Genomic DNA, 21405 nt, shown 5'->3' with positions numbered 1-21405 from the left:
AGGTACGTTTTATACATTAGCTGTGATGGAAAACATGTTTAACTGCTTTTTGAAACGGATCTGTTTGTTTTGGATGCAGATTGCTTCAGGCTATACGTGATGGCAAATGTTTGGGATGAGGGGTCTTGCTCAGTTTTTTGTCATGTCTTTGTAGTTTCTTCTGCTGGGAGATGGGCTGTGACTCAGGTGGTTGAGGTCACGACTGTAGTGGGCATCCTCTCACGGTCACTGCAACCAGTCTAGCATGGTCACAGGCTGATACCTTGTAGAACTGAGAAGAGGAAAGTTTTGTCAGAGGTGAAATCTGACAGGGGGAGAAGTTGAAGAAGAAAAGTGTTTGGCTGCAGGGCCTGTATCTGATTTATATGTTACAGTGGTCAGGAGTAACAGAGTGGATTTCCACTGGCACAACTAATAGGATTCTGGTATATTTCTGAAATCACAGTGGATATGTAGCTGTGCAACATATTGAGGATGGCAGCTGTTTTCATCGGGAACACTGATGAGGTGAATCTGGGCAAAAGCCATTATCTCCCATGGAGTTCCTTTATTAAATGTCAGTCACAAAGTTAAACAGAACACGTAAACCTGGCGGTAAACAGAAGCAGATGAGTTACCGTAGAATCCTGCAATAATTAAAATGTAACTGCAGCTCAAAATCAGGAAGCTGTCCCTGGTGTTTTGTACTTTCAGTGTGGTTGTCCCTCAGTGGAAAAAAACTGTAATTGCACAGGCAGAATCATTTAGAAATTTCTGACACTAAAATGAACTTTGATTGTACCTAACTCATCTCTCATTCTAATTGCTTTGTTTTGAGCCTGGAAAAGGATTGTTGCTGCAGACCTTGTCAGCCTGTTGTAATAAGTGTTAATGTGGGAATATTTGTCTCTTTTCAAGTCAGAAAACACACCGGTGTGCATGCATATTCTGCATCCATGCAGACTTCACACCTTTCCTCGTGTCTCTCCAGGCTACTCACAAATGGGCATGGCCCAGAGCTGTGACGGGCTGCCACAGCGGTCTTATCATTTCCAGTTTGAACGAGTTTATATTGCCGCTACCTTACAGTTTGCCAGTGTTGACATACTGGTGTCTTGAGTGTGTCTGATTGCGGTGCGATTGCGTGTATCAGACGACAATGGGGGGAGGTAAAAAAGCACAATGATTTTCTGAAGGGAAGGCATTTATTTCAGATAAGTTTGAAATTTGCATACAGTGATAGCGATGGAATCTCTGGTGAAATTCTGCAATAATTGTCTCCTTTTTATATGCGACATAATTGGAGAAAGAGAGCTTGTGCACTTACGTGTACATGAATATATTGGAATGCGCTTGTCTGTGCATCTTTATATTAGTGAACTGGACTCATTTGTATACTGTAAATGCCTTCCTTCTGCAGCCCTATGAAAGGAGAGATGTATTATTACAATAAAGGGGGATTAGATAAAGTCTGAGTGTGCGTGTGTGTGTGCGCGTGCTGTTGTCTAAGCCATACTGTGAACCTCCAGGCGATGGAAACTAAAAGATGATTAAAAAAAAGCACCTTGCACAAAAGCATCAAATAGCCAATATTACTGCACTGGATAAATGCTGTTTTTGATTAGGGCAAGGACACTGACATGTGAAATAAAATGTGAGTTCATTATAGTTTATAAAAAAAAAAACATTGATTGAAAAACTCGGATGCTGTTGTTTATAAACCAAGAGATATTATTGTGAGATTGTCTTTGTTGATCCTTGTGAATGCGATCAAACTCTGACAGCTGAGTCTGAGTCTGGTCTTGGTTGTTATGCCTCTTCCTGCTAGTGTCTCTATAGGATTACAGCCATGATGTCACATTGCACAGACAACGTTTTCACTTTACACACCCAAAGACGTGACACAATCATTTTTGCATGCACCTCAACAGCTGTGTAGGGTTCAAACTGTCAGGTCAAATCAGGTAAGTAGTCAGTCATGGAAAAGTATGGCTTTTAAATGCTTTCCTCTGAGCAGCAAAGTCTCTAAACTTGGCATCTCAGAAAGTCATGGCAACCTATAAAAAGTTTCTCTAAATGCTGTTTGACCCAGGTCTGTGTGCATGCCTGAGTATTTCATTTCAGCCCACTCCCGTCTGCAGTCAGTCTGCTTCTTTCACCCTCTTTCTGAATTTCCTCCATTTTTTTTCTCAACATGTCTGTCACGTCTCAGACATTTCTTCATCTGCTATGTACAAAGCCTCTAACATTAGGTGGAGGGGCTGAAGTAGAACAGTATGAAATGTGAAACAGAGTTACATAAGGAGAATTAAGTCAGCTTCAGAAAGCTGAGCTGAGTTAACTGTCTGTGTACAGGAAAACATGCCTCTTTCTCACGCAGATAATACACATACAGTACTGTAGATGCACCCCAGTGCACCCTAGACTTACACCACCTATGATAGCAGCTATTCAAGTCATGTCACATCTTCCACTGGTATGGGAACCTCTTGTATTTCAACTCTTTGTAAATAAACCTCAGTAGCTTTTTTTTTTCCTTGAATTCATTTGACTCTCTCATGCTGCTGACAAATTTCTCTAAGAACTTTGATAAGATTGGTTGTGCTTGGCTGGACATGACATGGGAGTAGAGCCTCTCATCAAAGTAACCAAAGATGGTGTTTAAATTTACAGTAGTTTACTTTTACAACTTTTTTTTTACTTATTTTGTTTGCAGGACCTGCTGCCTCTTCTTATTTTTATGAGCATTTTCATATTGCAGTGCTTCTGCGTACACCAAAGTTAAGAATATGAATACTTTTCCGCAGTTTCATTTTATTATTTATTTCACATCAGCAAGGAATCAGCAGACAGTAAAAAAGGAGGGTGTCTGAGATGAGGAGGTAGAGAAAAATAAAATGTTGAGTAAAAGCACAAGGGAAAGATAAACTGTTGCTGAGCTACAGTATGTGTGAGAAGCCATCTGTCTGTTAAAATTATGTAAATAAATACTGAGATGCATACACTACTGTGTGTACACTACTCTAAAAACTTGTTAGATATGACTACACAGATGAAACAGTATGTGTGAGCCTTCTCTGTAGCCATCCAGACCTGGCCACATTCTCTCTAAACAAACCAGAGCTCTGCACTGAAGTCTTTTACATGGTTCTTTCCCGGTTTCCTCTGTGTTAACTAGGTAAACTCTCCACATTCATAGCTTAAATAATGGGACATCTTTGTAGTCCCGTTGCAGCATGGCTGTCAGGGATGCTGTGTGAAAACATCAAAGCCACTGCAGCCCCATTTTTTTTTACACCTCATCAATTCTGCTCCAAATTCCTCCTTTCTCTCTTCTCTCGCTTTGGATTTTAATTTGCCATCTACTTAGCCTCACTGACAAAGATTACCAGCCTTATTTTGAACCTTACTGCACTCACAGTTAAAGTATTATGACAATGCACAATGGTCGATGGCTATATTATAGTAAAAATGTTACTGTCAGTACATTATTCTTATTATTTCTGTAACAACAACAAAAAAATTTCTGACCTTCTAAAATGCATTTTCATGCATTGCTTATTGATTTGGTGGGGATAACAAACCAAACCAAAGTCCAGTTACCTTTTGATTCCAGACATGTAGAAAGTAATAATGGGCATATAATTATGTATTGAGATTCCCATTTCCATTGGAACTACAGTACATTTGTTATAATGACAGCAGAGATTAAATTCTAACTGTGCTTTAGTGGCCTTTCTGCTGCACTTGACCAAGGCTCCTGAAAAAACTGCTATTTCATTTAGCCAAGCATGCAACCTTACGGTGAGTGGGTGTGTGATAGAGCTCCCTGGCTGAATAGAGTTTCTGTTGTTTGAAACAAGTCTAGTCAGTTTGTGATACAGTAGCATGAGATAAGTGCAGCAGGATCATGAACTGTCTCCCAAATCACACATCAGAACTAGTGGTAAACTGAACTGGCATGGAAACTTTTTCTATCTCTGTTTCTGGACTGACGACCTGTTCAGTGTGTCTCTTCTCTTCTGCACAAAACTTTCCTTTTGTGTTACACTCCGGTCAAATTGTTCACTACTGTATGTATGTAAGATATAGCCTTCAGAGTTACATGAAATTTGCTGAGGACATTCATGATCCCCAGAGGATGTATTCTTCCCCCTAATACCACCTTCTGGCCGTTATTTATGATTCTACTAAATGTGTGTATTATGGGGAAAAATAATGACTAAAACTTTGGATCCTTATTTCCACTTTTGTGCAGCAGAGACTACATGAATGGCCCTGCACATATAAGTGAGCCCATTAACTTTGTATTTCTTACATTTCTTTGATGTGCTCCTCTTGCAGTCTTTGCAGATGCCAGCCTTCAATCTAACTTCAATCCCTACTGAACTTCAAGCTTCCTCTTTGTTCCCTCTTGATTCTCCTTCTCACAGCAGCATGGCCCTGACCTACCCAAACCAAGCTCCTAATGAGACAAACACTTCATTTTCACACATGTACACACATCCACATGTAGATATACTCATGCATGCACGCTCATACCCAGTCACTTTTCAGGATGATGTTGCATCTACCTTGTCTCCTGGTCCCTTTTTCTCCACGGACACAAACATAAATGTGCCTGCAGGTTTAAAGTGGGACAATAGATCACACATAGAGGTGACACAGATACAATGGACACTGTGACATAATGGAGAAGGACCCCTGCTCTGCACCTACCCTTGTTCCTCTCTCTACAGGGTTTTCCAGCGGTTTGCTCTTCCCAGCCCAGGAGCAGCAGATGTTAGGGATTTAAGCTGTAATCGTTCTGCTGTAGCTATAGGCGACAGCTGTGCTTAAATATTCTAAAACAGCAGCACCACCTCCTCCTCAGCTGGAAGAGGGAGAGGTTTTGGACTGAGCCTATGTCACGATGCAAAAAATCCACCCTCTGCTCCAGTGCACTTTGACTTCAACATCCATTTTCCATCTCTTTGTTGTTCAGCACCTTCATTCTGACTTTGTGTATTGTCTCTCTGCGTAGTTGTCTGCATGTATTCAGGCTTTCGCTTCAGTGGCTCAAACCCATCTGGAGTTATATCACAGTATTATAATTGGCCTGTCCATAAGCCATAGCACCACTCCATAGATAGACTTAGTGCCTCGCTAGCTTCCTTGTAGATGAAGGAGCACTGATTGGTTGGTGACACAGTCAATGGACACTTTGCTCACTGCGGTCAGTGGATGCAAGAGAAACGGAGACAAAGCATCTACAGTTTGAAAGACTTTTAAAAATGCCTGTTCTATATTAGAAAGCAGCACACTGAACTCCTCTGTCCTGACAATACTTCAGTACATTCAGTATTTACTATAATGGAGCTCTTACACTGTGTACTTAGCAATTAGCCCTACGGTAGACTAAGCTTCTCTTTATGCATCATTGGCTGTACAAGAAACCAAAAGTGCTACTATTTCAGTGTGTTTACTGTAATAAACATATGCAGGTCATCAAAAATAACAGCATCAAGTGACAGCATCTGTTATTGCTCAACTAAGTGTGAACTATTTTTCATGTCACTCCCCTGGTGGTCAAATTCCCCTCATACACTAGACAGGACAGAATCTTTTAACCAACTTTTGTTTTCATGTCAGATAAAATTTGACAGCTCTGGTTGTTTTTTTTGTTTCTGTATTGAGTTGTGAATCCTGTATTTGCAGTCTTTTTCTAAATAAAATGCCTTTGTTGTCAAATTGGTCAAGATTTGTTCTTAATTTTTCATGTATTTTTCTCTGTTGTATGTTTTTTTTCTTTTGTTAAGTCACAGTGTGTTGAGATTTCTGTATGTGTGTGTGTATGTGTGCTGTATATGTTTGGCCTGTATCTGTGTGTCCTTCTGTGAGCACACACCGATCTTTGTGGACATGGATATCAGTGGCTCGTTTAGAAATCAGCTGATGCTCACAGTCAGATAAGAAGCTTATCATTTAGTGAGACCATCTTATAATTAAAAGAATGTGTCATCTCTAGAGAACATCTCTTTAATGCATTTCTTTAATGCAGTGCTTACTCTGGAGTTTGTGTATAAAATGTAACAATGCCGACTGTACGTCACAATGAGTATGTGATCTGATAATCCCTCAGTCATGAGTTTATCTAATAGTAATAGGGATATGTTTGCAGTGGATGCTGGCATTAAAATGACATAGCTGCTAGCCAAGAACAGAGAAACAATCTTCGACACAGTCTTTGTTTCCAAAGAGCAATTGATTAATTGATTGTTTTTTTTTTCTGCTCCCATAGTGAAAGAGTCAATTAAAAATGCAGGTCTGAGTGGAAGGAAATGGCTCATACAGAGTGGGATTGAAAAACAATAAAATAAAATATAAGATGATAAAATATGAGTTTGAAAGAAAGTTGGTACAAATGGGCCAAACCCCCAGACACTGTCTCACACACACACACACACACACACACACACACACACACCTTGGGAACTGAACCTGCTCATCTTTGGTCAGCCCATAAAATTCCCCTCAGAATCACAGGTCTGAACCGTAAAATTCCCAGTGATAAAGAGAATATATGACAACACCATCACCTCCCTGTCTCCGTCTCTATCCTCTCTCTCTCTTTGAGATTGCAGTGGATGGTCCATCCTCTTTGATGTAAGTGGAGCAAGGGCTTAACTCTGCTCTGGCCCGGCTGACTGAGTCTGATTCCAGAAGGCATTACCATGCAAACCCTTTAAGGAAAGCCTGTGCTCCATCTACTCTGGACCACAGGGGGCTTCGCGGTTAACATGAAGGGATTGTAGTTGGGAGGAGTAGTGGCTGTGGTGGTGGTGTAAATCATGAAGCAAGAGAAAGTTCATGTTTACAGTTTTAGTGTCTTTACTACACCTTTAATTCAATTTGTCTGTCCTGAAGTGTCCTCATTGTTTTTAAAACTCTAAACAAGCACCCAAACAAGTGGCGGCAGTTGGAGCGGATTGTACGAGTGGATTACATGTTATTACCCTCTTTGCTGCTGACAGCTCAGGATGATTAAGGAGGAATTAAGTCCCCCATCTCTGACTCCACCATTTTACCAACACAATACTGTATTCATCCACACTATATTTCTCTTCTCACCATGGAAACGTATGTATTTTTTAGCTCTCTGGTGATGTACAGATGAGACATAATTGGTTATTTACTTGGGTTTATCCAAACACAAATATGGCGTATTTAGAAGCAGACTCAGCTCCCACATGTTGTACCACCGGCAGCACATACACATGCATGAAAAGCCTCTTCCACGAATGTGTCTGGGGAAATGCTTGTGAAATGACATTTGGAGAAGATGTAGCTGTCTTGATCTGTTACCGAATGGAGCGTGCAAGGTCCCTGAGACTGGCTGAGGAGACAGATGGGAAGAGACGGGGCAGGTAGGAGCAGGCACAAGAAGATGCAGCCCAAAACACATCATGAGGGAGAGTCCAGAACCCTGGCTGGCGCTCTGTGTTAGTGTCATGTTTACCTTTAAGACTGGATATAAAAATAGAATATTCAGTATGATTATATTTTTCTTAATTTATTGTATTTTCATTGTTTGTTTTGTTCTTCACATAAACTGACTTTTTCACTCCTGAGTTTCATGATAGTGAATAAAAACTGATTCTGTTTTAAGATAAAAAAAAGAGCTTTGCATTTATTTTGATGCTCATTATTTTGCCAGAGAAATCAATATTGTTTTCTTGCTGCACATTTCAGCGTATATAAATTAAACTAGACCTGCAGAACAACAGCACTTCCTGGAAGCTGTCCATATCAATTACTGTTGCAAGTTCTGCGTCAGTGAATGTAAGCGTCGCAGATTTTGTTCAATACCAACCTGGAGCTTTGCATGTGCTCAGATCAATGGCCACTAACTGATTAGTTTAGGCTAAAGATTCACTTTAACTTAACAAGACATATTTATCTTTGCAATATATTTAACTTCTTATGGCAACAGCCAAATTTAATATTCATGTATCAGCGTAAACTCACTTAGCATGAAGAAAAAACACAACCTGTCTTTGCAATATAGACAAATGTAGTCATTGTGGTTGCCCTAAATCTTGAGCAGTGCAGCACCAATCTGCCCCGGAGATGGATGATTTGCTCTGAGAGTCGTCACCTGACATGGCGGATAGTGTTGTTGTAGACAAGGTTGGGGGGGTGGGTTATGATGGGTATATAGGTCAGGAAGTAGCGGAGAGAGAAAAACAGATGTGCAATAATGATGTTTGTTATATATGAAAGGTCAACTGGTTTGTCCTCAGTTTAATATTTCCTGTAGCATTTGCTCTAGTTTGTTAGTGATGTGAACTGCAGTCAGGTGCTGAAAGACTGTCAAAGCTTCTGTCTGCTAAATATAGTGTACCACATTCTGTGTGGCTGCATACGGCTCTTGCTATTACTAGAATGATTGTGGCAGTATTGATCTTCCTACCTTAGAAATCAACCTAAAACATATTTGACATCATCTTCTCCTCCTTCCCGCTCGATCTCTTTCGCACTCTGCCCTCCATCTTTTTCGTCATTCTACAGTGAAGCCTGTTTTCCTTCACCTTAGCTCCCTACCTCCTTTTACACATCACTCTCTCACCTTTCTTCTCCTCCTGTTTTTGCTCTCACTGTGATCACTTCCCTTCCAACACTCACCTTACACCCCACCCTCGTCTGTCTAGACTTCAGATCCCTTCTTGCTCAGCTTTTTCTTACATCACACATCTCTTGTGTTTTTCTCATACAGCCAGTCCTCCTTTGCCTCTCACTTCCGTCACCTTTTCCTACCTACTTATCTGTAACCCCCTTCCCCTTTTCCTCCACATTATCCTGCCTTCTTTATTGTTCCTCTCTGCTTTTTGCAGGTTTTCTTCAACTCTCTTCTTCCTCTGACACCAGCAGCATCCTCACTCTTACCACTTGCTTGTTCCTTTTTTTTCTTTTTTTCCCCACCACACATCATATTATTTCTCCCACCTTCCCTCCCAGGGTGATTAAGTGTTGGCTGGGCTGACACAGCTGGTGTAGTTGGGCAGCCAGCCCATCTTCATGACAGCTGTACTGTAGCTTCCAGATCCTTACTGGGGCAGTAGCACTGTAGTAATCATATCAACAATACAGGTCATACAGACTTTTAGGGAATCACTGTATTATTAAGTAGGCATCTGTTGTGTTGTGATTATCTGTTAGGTCATTATATCACTAAACAACAGGTGCAATAGGTCTGAAAGTTTTGTCCTGTGAAGCTCATGAGCATGGATGTTTCTGTTCCTGCCCACCCCTGTCATCCTCCATCTCATTTTCCTTTCTTTCCTGTTTTACACATCCTCACAGTGTTAGAGCCAGGACTTAGATTAGACCGGAGCCGACCAGAGCTGAGCTCTCTCTCCTTCAGCACCATAGAATTGGCAGCTCTCACCCTTCTGATTTGAAACATCTGCTTTCAGACACTGTCTCCTGCTGACAAAACAAATGGAAACTGTAACTCCTGATTTTCGACTTTAATCACTGCAGCCATCAAACAGCAGCGTTTTACCACTAATTATTTAAATGTTCTGCTGTGACCTTGTGATGTTTTTGTAGCCTTTTGAACCTAAATGCTTTTCTGCCCAGCAAAGAGGCGAAACAGAATGGCTGAGTTCACAATGAGTCCAGGGCCATCAAAGTCCAAATATAGTTTCCTCTGGAGAATCGCGGTGCTTTTCTTCTGGCTTGTTGAGTGGTTTACTACCGAGGGCTACCTGAAGCTTTACAATATCTACAGCTTTACTGCAAGCATGGAACTGAACTAATCACTGAAGTAAATAAAATATAAGCAAACAGATAGTGCTACTAGCAGTAGCACAGGAGTAGCAGTGATAATAAAAACACAGCTCAGCTTGTAAGTTACTGTAGCTAGTGTAGTGTAAAGATGTATGGCTATTTGTATGCATGGACATGAATTTCATTGTTTTGTGAATTATAAATTCAATATGCCTGTAAAAATCATCTGCTCCCCGCCATGAATCTGGGTGTCGACTCGTATTATCTTTGGTCTTTATCAATTAATAAACAAAATAATATGAAATAATAACATAATAGTGAAATGAATTTTTTAAAACGTTCTCACGTCTCCCTAGTTCTGCCCCTCACGATGCTAATTTAACACCTGGTTACAGCATTTACGTACTCTTCACATCACTACACACAGTTTCTATATGCAAACTTTCCATTAACTCACACACACATAACCACACCTTTGTTTTCTGTTGTGTGAGAGAACTGAAATTAACTTATGGGCCAATGGCGCCATCTGTTAAAGTGCACATCTGGAAAAAAAAAATGGCCCCAAAAGTCAGTGTTCTCCAGCCCACCCAGGTTCACAGGGAGGACACACACACACACAAACACACACACACCAGGTGGAGAGCTGGGCTGGCTCAAGAGTGAGCAGAAACATCTGAGGTAAGCATCTTTCTCAAAGCAATAATTGAGTTGTGCCAAGATGATGGTGCTGCAACTCAGTTATGAGCTTGGTGAGCTGTGCTAAACTTACTATTAGTCATAGGCTGTTGTCTCTGCTTGGCAGGAGTTGATTCTTTTCTCTGCGCACTTGTGCATCATCAGTTTTAGGTTCTGTTGACAGAATATTAATGCTGTATTGTTTAAAGTTCAGAGGGTGCACTTTGGATGTCTTCACCCTTCCTCCTTCTCACTGCAGTAATACTCAGTAATACTATGTTCAGCGATAAGCGAAGCACACATGGGTCTAATAATCATCCTCTAACAGATCCTAACCCACAACATTAACTGTGCTGACACCCTACGACACAGAAGCCGCTAGGGACAAGCCCCCCATAAACACTGCTTACACCGGACAGCAGCGCTCCAATAAACCAGCTCTATCAACAATGGCTCCACCATTTTGACACTTTTATTTAAAGCTTACTATATTTAATGTTGTCCCTCTCAGCACATACTGCACTGTAGCTCTGGATGAACATTTTAGTCCATTTTTATGATATCAACCTGTAATAATCCACCCATAATTCAAAAGCTAATGTGCTGTCCAGTTGTTAACATGTCATAAATGCGATGGTTCGATCGTACAGTCCACCACTTGAAGCATTTCCAACATAAAATCAAATTCTCCTACATAAAAGGAAATGTCTGGATTATTACAGGCCCTACCTTGGGCCTTTCATGTACAAAGCATTTTTAATAATTTGCTGAATATGGAGCAAAGAGTCGGGGCTGATGGAATGTTTTGAATGCATACCCTTGATAAGTCAAAGACAGATTAGTTCCTAACATATTTCTCCAGTTGTAATCATGCCATACACAATAAGCAGTATACTATGTAGTACTTAATTTATCATATTTTATATTCTGGCTACAAAAATAGCCAGGCTTGAAATAAATACAGCAAGAGCAAAAAAATAAAAACATGTAAAAGCCCATATGACTCATTCATTCTAGGAAAGAGGATCAGTGATGTCTACAAATGTAAACGATGGTGGGTTTGTGCTATGATGATGTTGATTTACTTGAATATTGGCATGAGTAGACATTCATCACTTTCTCAGCTCTGTCAAAGTTTGTCTTTGATTACTTTTTTGTTGTCTTCCAGAAAACCTCCACACCGAATCCAATAAAAGGGCATCATGGGATTTATCTGTACCCAGCTGAGCATCTGATTGTTATGTAAGTGTGACACACACATGCATGCACACAGTGCTCATATGCACACGCAAGTGCATCTGTGTTTTAATGAGACTCAGACTGAAGACACAAACAAGCTGTGGCAGCAGACATTTTCTCACACATCCCTCATCTCCTGTTCTCTCACATCACTCCATCTTCGCTTCCTCTTAACGCTCTGAAGCACGTGTCAAACACGGACTCCGACAAAATAGAAGCTTCTTTTAATTTCAGCCATTTCATGCGTCAGTGTCTTTGTGCGGTGAGCTGGCGCACCTATGCGTGGGCTTTGGGATGTGAAGTCATTTTTGGCTTTTCCCCATTTGTTCCAGGGCTAATTTGGGAATTTAGTCAGGACTTGGATTTAGCATCAGTAAGAATGGATCAAGATGAGCTTCATTAAACCCGCTGGTGGGTCTTGGCAAGTGTGTGTTTGTGTGTGTAGCCTTTTTTCCTATGCTTGTAAGAACCAAAAACTGGGAGCACATAGATTTGCAAGCACCGGCGTCATTTGTGAGGACCAAAGGCCAGTCTTCATATTATAAGTTGGTCAAATTTTACGAAAACGATGCAGTGTTGGCTTTGGTTCAGGCTTGGGTAAGTCTCCAGGAAATAAATGTAAGTCTATGTAGGGACCCAGTAAGTGACGAAAACAACAATGTATGCCAGCGTATGTGGCCTTGCTTTTATACTTGTGGATACCCACAAATGGGAGCCCACTAACACCGCTGGGACTCGCCTTCCTCTTGGGGACCAGATGCTGGTCCCCACAAAGTAAATCACTGAATTTTAGGGAGACATCTTAAGGTGGGCACACACTTTATCACTGCTGTGGCGATTATGAATGGCATTTGGGTGTGAAAACTGATCAAACCCAGCTGGACAGAGTCAGGCTCAGTTTGGGTCAGTCGTTGTTTATGGCTGGCAGTGTGTGCCATGTAACATTTCTAGTCTCAAGTCTTAAGAACCAGTTATTCCCATAAAGATTTTTGAAACATGTGCAACTGATCATGTCACGTACATGTCACCCGAGGGAGCCATACCTGTAAATAAATAAAAGATAACTGTAAAATTTCAAGAATGGTGATTTAAAAGGGTTAGTGCAGGGTTAGGGTTTACACACTTGCACTGTGGGGACTCAGCTGTGACTTTAGTGACTTTAGTGACTTGTGATGATCATTTGTAACCCTAAAACAAACACTTTTGACAGGCTAGAACAAGCAAATATTTGGCATTTCTCCAGTAAATGATTTAAACAATTATCCAATTTGTTGTTGACTAATTTTCTGTTGATTGACTAATCAGTTAATGGACTATGGATTAATTTAGCACTAGACAGGTGCAGAACAAGAAGAAAGACCTTTAGCTTATTGCTCAAAATTTGCATTTTAAGTACAAAGTAGGCAAATTGACTTCATTTGAAAGCTACTGAAACCTTTGTCCATACCTTAAAAATCTTCAAGAATGACAATGTGTTTGAGAGAGAGGAACAATAAGGGAAGTTCACTCCTTGAGTGTTTTTTATTTTGTGCACTTTTATTGACAGAGCATTAACTATAAGGGTAAGCACCAGTCACAGGCAGATGGGCTCCTTAATGCAGTGCTGTTGTTATATAAGGCCTGCTACCGCTGCTGCTTCTGTCTGTCTGTACTGCAGTACAGAGGGAGAGGGAAAAATGTAAAATCAAGCAGTATGTGTGTCTGCATGTGTCTGAGAGATTATGGATATGCACACACAGTGTTTTGGGATGTGTGTGTGTGTGTGTGTGTGTGTGTGTGTGTGTGTGTGTGTGTGTGTGTGTGTGTACAGGAAAACTATAGGAGAGATGAGGACTGATGTGGTAAATCAGGAGGAATTGACTTGTTGTCCTGGGTTTGATGAACTCTTCTCCCTCTTTAACCCATCGCCTTCATTTCCCCCCATGCTGGGTAACAGCCAGTATAGACTCTAAATACTTTACTGCACAGAGGTGGCAGAAAAAAGGAGAGGAAGATAGAAAAACGGCTGGCATCAGAGGGAAGGCAACAAATGCTAAAGAAAGTTTGCAAGGGAGTGTTTGTACATGGATATTAATACATGGACATCACTCATGGTTTCCTGTTGTGCTTGGAGAATACCTACCCTGATGTAGGAACTAAAACGTCCCTCAAAATGGTGTTCTAAGAACTATTGTTGTTCTCAGTTCCTGCAGTGCAGACACACGAAAAGAAGCTATGAAAATGTCCGAAAGCACCTAAAGATTGCAGCCAACATTTGGAAATGATCATTAGCCTCCCATGTCAAAGACATCCACGTCGACCTTCTCCCTACAAGGTGTTTCACTGCTATAACAACATAAACTTTAATCCTGATACAAGAAAGAGTTTGTGACTTGGTTCATATCCAAATGTACGCAGTAGTGCAAATATTAACAAAATCACTACAACAGTACAAGTTTTCATCCTGTGTGGATGATAGAAAGGTTGCTACAGTATGAGCCAAAATAAGTAAGCATGTTAATAAATACCTTATCGTATTTATTTAGCACTCATTTTTCTGTTTCTGTAGGTTCTGTTTCCATGGTAATATCTAGCATCAACCATTTATTTGTTTGCAGAGCTGTTTGTAATCAGGAGAAAAAGAGTGACATCAAGAGCCTACCTAGAATCAAATCTGGAATAGGAGCTGCTGGTTGCAATACAAGTGATAATACCTGGAGTGGGAAAAGGCAAGATTTTAAAAAAGGAGGGAGGGTGACTGAAGAAGGGGAAGAGAACGAGTGAAAGGCTGGACTGAGCGGTGTGGTCTGCTGTGAGGAAAGCACAAGCCCTTACTGCTGAGAGCTACAGACCCCAAACGCCTTATCAGAAACCAAAACAGCTATCAATTATTCAACAGGTACAGAGTGAATCAACTGCAGAGGAGATGACATGAGGGGAGAGTGGGGACAGAGGAGACACATCCTGAATAGGAGTTAGACACAAAGGACTCGTCAGTATATTTCTGAAAGGTGTGTTCATGATAATGCAGCCACTACTTTCTCACTAATGCCTCAGGAGCAATTAACAAATATGCGACTTTAGACCTGTCGTCAGCTAGTTGACAGTTGTGCACCAGTTCATATTAATGGCTTTAATTTAAAGGAATAGTCCAACATTTTTGGAAAATATGCTTTATCACCTTCTGAGAATAATGTGAAAATATCATTATGAATCTAATATCGGTGTTTAAAGTGCACAGCCAGCCTTGTTCTGGGCAAAGTGGAAAAAATTTGCTTTACGCCTCTAAAGCTCACTAACTGGCATTTTGCATCTAGTTTCTTTAACAAATTAATGACAAGAACTGTAGAAACTGCAGTGTGTGGCTTTAGGGGAAGTTACATATTGTGTCTATTTCTTGGCAATACAAGCTGGGTTCATTGACTGCCTGATTCCTGTCACTGTGAGGCTGGCAGCATTGGTATCATTGTGCCTGTACAGAGACTAAAAACCACCAGTCTGGCAGTCTGCGTTATAGCTGGATGAATAAACTGTTGTTTGTTAAGAATACATTGCCCCCCTTAAAGTCACAAATTGACATTTTTACATTTCTGTAGACATATGGGTTAAACAAACAAGATACATCCTGTTATTTAATCTTTATGAGTGTTTGTAGGTGGATTTTGGAACTTTGGGCCCAGGCTAGATGCTTTCCCATGCCTCCTGCTTTACTGCTAAGCTTCTCTAGCTAGACTGATAACTTGTCTTCCCACTCTTGGAACGAAAGTAAATACTACTATTTTGAAAAATGTCTATTCTTTGTGTTTTAAATTTGTGGCATGTTAGATAAGCCATGCCAGCAGTAACATGAACAAGTAGTGGCTGATTCACTTCAGTCAGCAAACAAGGCTGCTGCTGCAAGTGACTAGTACGTCCAACTGTCTCCCTCTGGAGACAGGAAGATATCAAATCATCCTAGAACACACACATACACACACAATCAGCTACCGTCAGCTCAGTTTTCACCTGCCACCGGCTCACTCGCTACCTCTTTGTCTCTCATCCTTATTTTGTTCCTGGGTCCATCTGTCTGTCTCTGTTTCTGTGTTCTTGTACAGTGTTCCTCTCGTGCTACAGCTCTCACATTTACACTGTGATATCTGATGCACACACACACAATCACAAATCTCTTATGAATACTGTTCTTGCTGTGTGATATGCATTTATATTCTTTTCACCCCAAACCTTTCTCACACTTCTCACACTTTCCACTTTCCCTCATTGTCTCCCTCACACACACAAACACATACACAGTGTGGAACTAGCCCAACAGTAGCTGTAAGAAAAAAAAAAGAAATCGGACTGCTTGTATGTATGCAAGAATAAATGTGTGATATAACTTTGTTTCTTATGCATTTTGGAATTAAACAGCAGGGCCATGTCATGTTCATGCAGCATAATTTGTAGCACTTGTTAATTTAGCATAAAAACAATATCTGCTCATTAAGTGTTTCATTTTTTTGCATTGTGTTTGTGAGAGTTCACAGCTTGAGAAGCTCAGAGCTGTAAAACACCAGTCCCTGTAATTATTCTAATGCATTTTTACATCGATTGTAAATTCACAGAAAATTGTTGTGCAAATGAATGATAAAACAAAATTCTGCAGGCAGAGCACACTGAGCTCAGAAGTGGCAGAAGAAGGAGTCTGTGAGTGACCTTGAGATCAAGCAGGTGGAGCAGTTACAGAGGTCATTGATATGCACGGCCATCGCGAGGACGCTTTCTCTCTGTGTGGTGATGCGTTTCATCCTCTTTTCTGCTATGACTTTCATTAGACATATAATTGATATTAATTCCGTCCAAGTCGTCCAGTCTCAAGATAAGTTACTGCTCCAGTATGATATATCCACAGAACACCGAAAAAGCATTACATTCTCTATATTGTGCTCCTCTGTAAAAGCTGTCCACTGCCTCAGGATGTTGGTACTGCAAGAGCAAATTTGGATCAATCTCAACACTCATTTACCCCACCATTTGGTGCCTCACGACCCGAGTAAACATTTTGTCACTAATCCATATGCTATTATCATCCACCAAGGCTATCATAGATACTAGTAAATGCACACACACACACACACAGCAACACAAAAGAGTAACAACCACTTCTAATTGTTTGACTGCAGACTTGTCAGTCGTCTGCAGGCAAAAAGTATGTGTCACTGCAAATGTCAGAAAAAGTAAGACAGAAAAAGTAAGGATGAGATGCAGTGAGTATGTGACAGTGTTTTCAAAGGTGAGACTAAAAAATAGATTAAATAAAACCCCTCCTATGAGAAGAAACAGACAGTTTGGAGATCAGATTGTTTCAAAATAATTGGCACTCATTACTTCCTGACTGTCAACATTTCTGCATGAACATATTACAAATCAGGACAAATGTCTCACACCTCTCAAATTCTGTAAAACTGTTGGAAAGGTTCATACTCAGGCCAGACTTTGTGGGCCCAGAGAAGGCCGCTGGCCCTTGGGTGACGCTGAGGCTACAGGCTGATTGGAACAGTCATTTGCAATTTTACCATCATATACTGAAACTGATCAGTGAATTTCACTACAGAGCTAAAGTTGGTTATGGATTATCATGGCTGAAGGTTATAGTGTACAACATTTCACTATACACTAGATATTGCAAATTTTCATGGATTAAAATAGACTGGAGTGACCGAAAGTGAAGCGAGAGGATGAAATCATGTTAAGACTTAACGATAACAAGTCACGACTCAAAAATTAGTAGTTGTACTTATTCACAAGTGTTTACTCAGATTTCATAACATTATTCCCACAAAATAAACTCTTTGCTAATAAAACAAAATCATTCTGGCTTTTATATAAATTAAACGTGCGTCTTAATATAACACACAAACACCATCAAATCCATAGACACTACATACTGTTATGCTGTTGCTAGAGTCTTTATGAACTGTGTAGATCAGAGGTTGAAGGACAGAGAGACATAAGGCAAAGCTGCTGCATGATGTGAGAGGCACAGGTGTGTCAAAAATCGTTCTGAGCAGTCCAATCAGAACAGGAATTAGTGTGGTTTAGTTAAATTAGTGAATGAATGTCCATAAGTGCGCAGAAAAATCACACATTAAGGTTTTCAGAATGTTTTAAGAGATGTAAGTACTAGCTAGCAGAACAAGCCCGTCCCTGTCATGTTCTCTTTCCTCTTCATCATCAGACTCTGACTGCATTGAAATTTCCTGCTGTCTGGAATGTTTGGATACCAAAATTGAAAATCAGTTATCTACCCAGTGATCTGAATAGTTGAATAACTGGGTCCAACCCTACTTATTATAACTTGCTAGAACTTGCCTGAGAATCATCCCGTTTAAGCTTAAAAATAATCCAGTGACTGTTTTCTGTACATGCTTAGACAAATTGTAAACAGGAACTCCTACTAGCTAATTTGACGTATTTTTAGTTAGCAGTTTGCAAAAACCGACACAAATACAGGCTTAAAATGCGGTTGCATACAGTTGTGATGGAGGGGGACAACTGTCTGTGTTGTATGAAACCACCTGCAAACACCTGTTATAGATACATCACACTATATTGATTAAATCTGAGTTAATTGTGAGATGACATTACAAACCATATCAGTTTAATTCAAGCATACATACTTTTGTACAAGTGATTTTTTTTTTGTTTTGTTATTGAACTAGCATGTGGACCAAACAATAGATTATATAATCATAGTTTTAACTGTTTTCTAAATCACTCTTTATTTCTCACTCCATTTCCACCACCAGTAGAAATTTATTTCTTCAGCTCATTTAGCAAACGTTTGCATACACTTATCTCTAGGTCTTGAATCATAGAGATTTCTTAAGTCATAACATTTTGGAGGATAGCAGTTTGGTGAAATTATGGCCTAAAATTATGTAGCCCTGAGTTAAAGTAGAATAATTGGTCTGCAGCTGAGTTTGTTTATTGCAGGGCCATTTCTCAATGATGTAAAGAAAACTGTCTATAGAAGGGTAATATATCAGAGAATGTGCTGGTTACAGCTTGTTAAATGTGAGGATTGATGCTTTTCTTGGTCATATGATAGATTCAATAATAAAAGTCATGATTAGCCACATGCAAACATGACTGAGCATAATCAAGCCTTTTTAAAGCCTTTATTAATAAAATGTCTATTTTCATTACTTATTTTAAGGTTTGCGTTCACATAGTGTCAGTGTGTATGTGAAAAATCTTATAAATAAAGACACAGCTGAAAAGTTGGAAACAGAGGCCAAGTCAAGTAAGGGAAACAAATCCAGCTTCAAACAAGGTGGGAAACAAAGCTGCGGCAGCCGCCCAAAATAGCCAGCCAGCCTGGCAGGCCTCTCTCCTCTCAGGCTGAGGCTGGCAGCAGGAACTGGCCAAGCAGAGAGATAGAGAAAGAACAAGAGACAAACCAGGGGAGAAAGAGAGAGGGAGTTTTCATTACACAAAAACACTTATCCTCCTTCTCCTCACTCTCTCTTTGTTTTCATCCCACTGCAGAGAGGTACTGTGGGTAAAGGTGACAGACACAGATAACTGTATCTCAGACAGACCGCACAATTACTCTGCATTTTATTATCATTACTGACAGCCACATATTTGTAGGAGGAGATGCAAAGCAAAGCATCAGCCATCACGGGTGTGTTGTGTGTGTGTGTGTGTGTGTGTGGGCGGGTGCTATCCATCTGAAATTACAGGAAGATTAAAATTAAAGCTCGTCTCCCTCCAACCAGCCAGCTCTCACTATCTCTCTTTTGCTTTGTGGTATACAGCACAAGCATTCACACAATGACAACACTAATCAGCCCTGTGTCAAGTCCATTAGGCCCCACCCTTAATGAGGAGGGCACCTGGCTTATGTCCTGACTGGGGCCAACAGAGTGAGCTAATAGATAATGATGTGCAGGGATGTGTGCAGGTTGCTTCCCTCCTTCGCACTGGGCTGCATTGAAATGCCTTCCAGTGGCTCTATTGAAGAATGTTTTTTTTATGTTCTGGGGTTTCAGTCAGCTGTGTACTACAGTCTTCACTTCCCAATATCCTGACAGCATGCCTTCCACCGGTGCCTCACTGTTTTATTTTAAGGGAGGGCAACTGACAAATGAGTCACCACTCCACAAATACTTCTTCATAAAACGTCTCTGTTTGTGCTTTCATGCGTTGCATCATATTTTCAGTTATTACTGTGTGGTATTTTAAACATGGAACATCGATTCGTGCAATGGCTTTTTGTTGTTTGTCAGAAGTGATGTTAATAGGACCTCCTCCTTTTGGCACACGTGTACGTTCATGTGCGCATGCATGCATAGAAAAGAAGCTGTGTGCGGGTTTGATGCTCCCCTGTAAACACATGCTACACAGGCAAGGTCGTTGTGGTAAAACCTAATACCTTCTCTCGCCACAAAACAGACGCTTGCCAGTGTGTGAGAGTCAGCAGCGAGGTGTTTGGGTGCGTCCTATTAGTCTCGTGTCTGCCGGTTGTTATCCTCACTAGGCTCACGAACCCGATGGGAAAGCCGCCTTCTCCCTAAGTGCACAAAGAAGTCAAAATATCCAGCTGTTGCCAGACTGGTGCGCCACATTCTGCCACGCCAGTTTAATCACACACTCGCACAAGAACAAAAAGTGGCCAACTTATGTAGCAAAAGGTACTTTTCCCCCGACAGCCTAATTTTTAGGCACTCTTTCTGTTTCTTTACGCACTCGCGCCCGCGGCAACAGCACCAGCCATCCTCGTCCAGACAAGTCCTACAAACTGCAGTGCGGCAGCGGTCCGCTATTAAAAAAAATTAACATGTAGTAGATAAATATTTAATTCCCTTTCCAGCCCCTGGTGCCAGAGCGGATAATGGGCGGCTGGTAAGTTGTTAAGGCAGCACTGAGAGGCTCCTCTGCGTCCTCAATTAGCCATAATCTTATGAATAAAAAAGCACTCCACGAATTTGTACCAACTCACAGAGTTGAACGCACTGCAATAAACCAACAACCAAACATGCGCTCCACATCACCAGCAGCAAAAACAAGTGAATTCTTGTCTCTTACCTCGCCTAAACATATTGGCAGCGGCTGTTTGGACCGTCTAGTGGTGTCTGTGCTGGAGTAGCATCCTTGTGGGGGTCCAATCCTGTGTTGCTCTTGACTGAACTGGTATTTGATTCCCTTTGGCCGCAGGCAGGCTGTAGTCTCCTCGGTGAATGTACTCTTATCAAGTGGAGACTGTTGGGGGAGGAAGAGGAGGTGGAGGAGGAGGAGGTCGGATGATGTCTGACAAAATTAATGAGCAAAATAGAAGGTCCGCCACCGATAAAAGCGAAGTTGTCCGCAGTTTTTATAAAAGCGTTGAGGTGGCGGGGGACACCTCGTCCTATCCCAGCACACTCATATGTGTTTTAGTAATATTTCAGCTCACCGCCATCTGGTGTTTATGAATCAATAACATGCATTCTGACTTTATTTGATGCCCGAATCGGAGAGAAATGCGCGGTCAAGAGCCAGTTAAAAACAGCCGAAAGCCATAAGAAAGTTCCTTTATGTCCTCATCACCTTCCTCCTATCGGCTGATCAAGGTGCAGCTCAGGTAGAGTCGCAATGTGCTGTGTGTGGATCGACAGTGAGTCACTGGCTTCTCTTGTCTCTGTTACCACAAAGGCAGCTGCTATCAATCCCCCTCCCACAGCGAGATGTGACCGATGGAAGACGAACCCGCCCCCCCCTCCCTCTCTCCCTCTC

At 41.0% G+C, this 21405-nt stretch overlaps 1 protein-coding gene across 1 annotated transcript in view; it reads right to left on the bottom strand.

The window, feature by feature from the left end:
• Positions 1-21326, bottom strand: part of rtn4rl1a (reticulon 4 receptor-like 1a) — a 72713-nt gene extending 51387 nt beyond the window's left edge. The window contains exon 1 of the mRNA XM_020618041.1: positions 20719-21326. The gene's annotated coding sequence lies outside the window, so the exon portion shown is untranslated. The remainder of the gene's footprint in view (positions 1-20718) is intronic.
• Positions 21327-21405: the final 79 nt, after the last annotated feature.

This window comes from Monopterus albus, unplaced genomic scaffold, assembly GCF_001952655.1.
Source record: "Monopterus albus unplaced genomic scaffold, M_albus_1.0 scaffold199.1, whole genome shotgun sequence".
In the NCBI taxonomy this organism is placed as follows: domain Eukaryota; kingdom Metazoa; phylum Chordata; class Actinopteri; order Synbranchiformes; family Synbranchidae; genus Monopterus; species Monopterus albus.
Note: the sequence above shows the minus strand (reverse complement) of the source record. Positions and strands in the feature narration are given on the sequence as shown.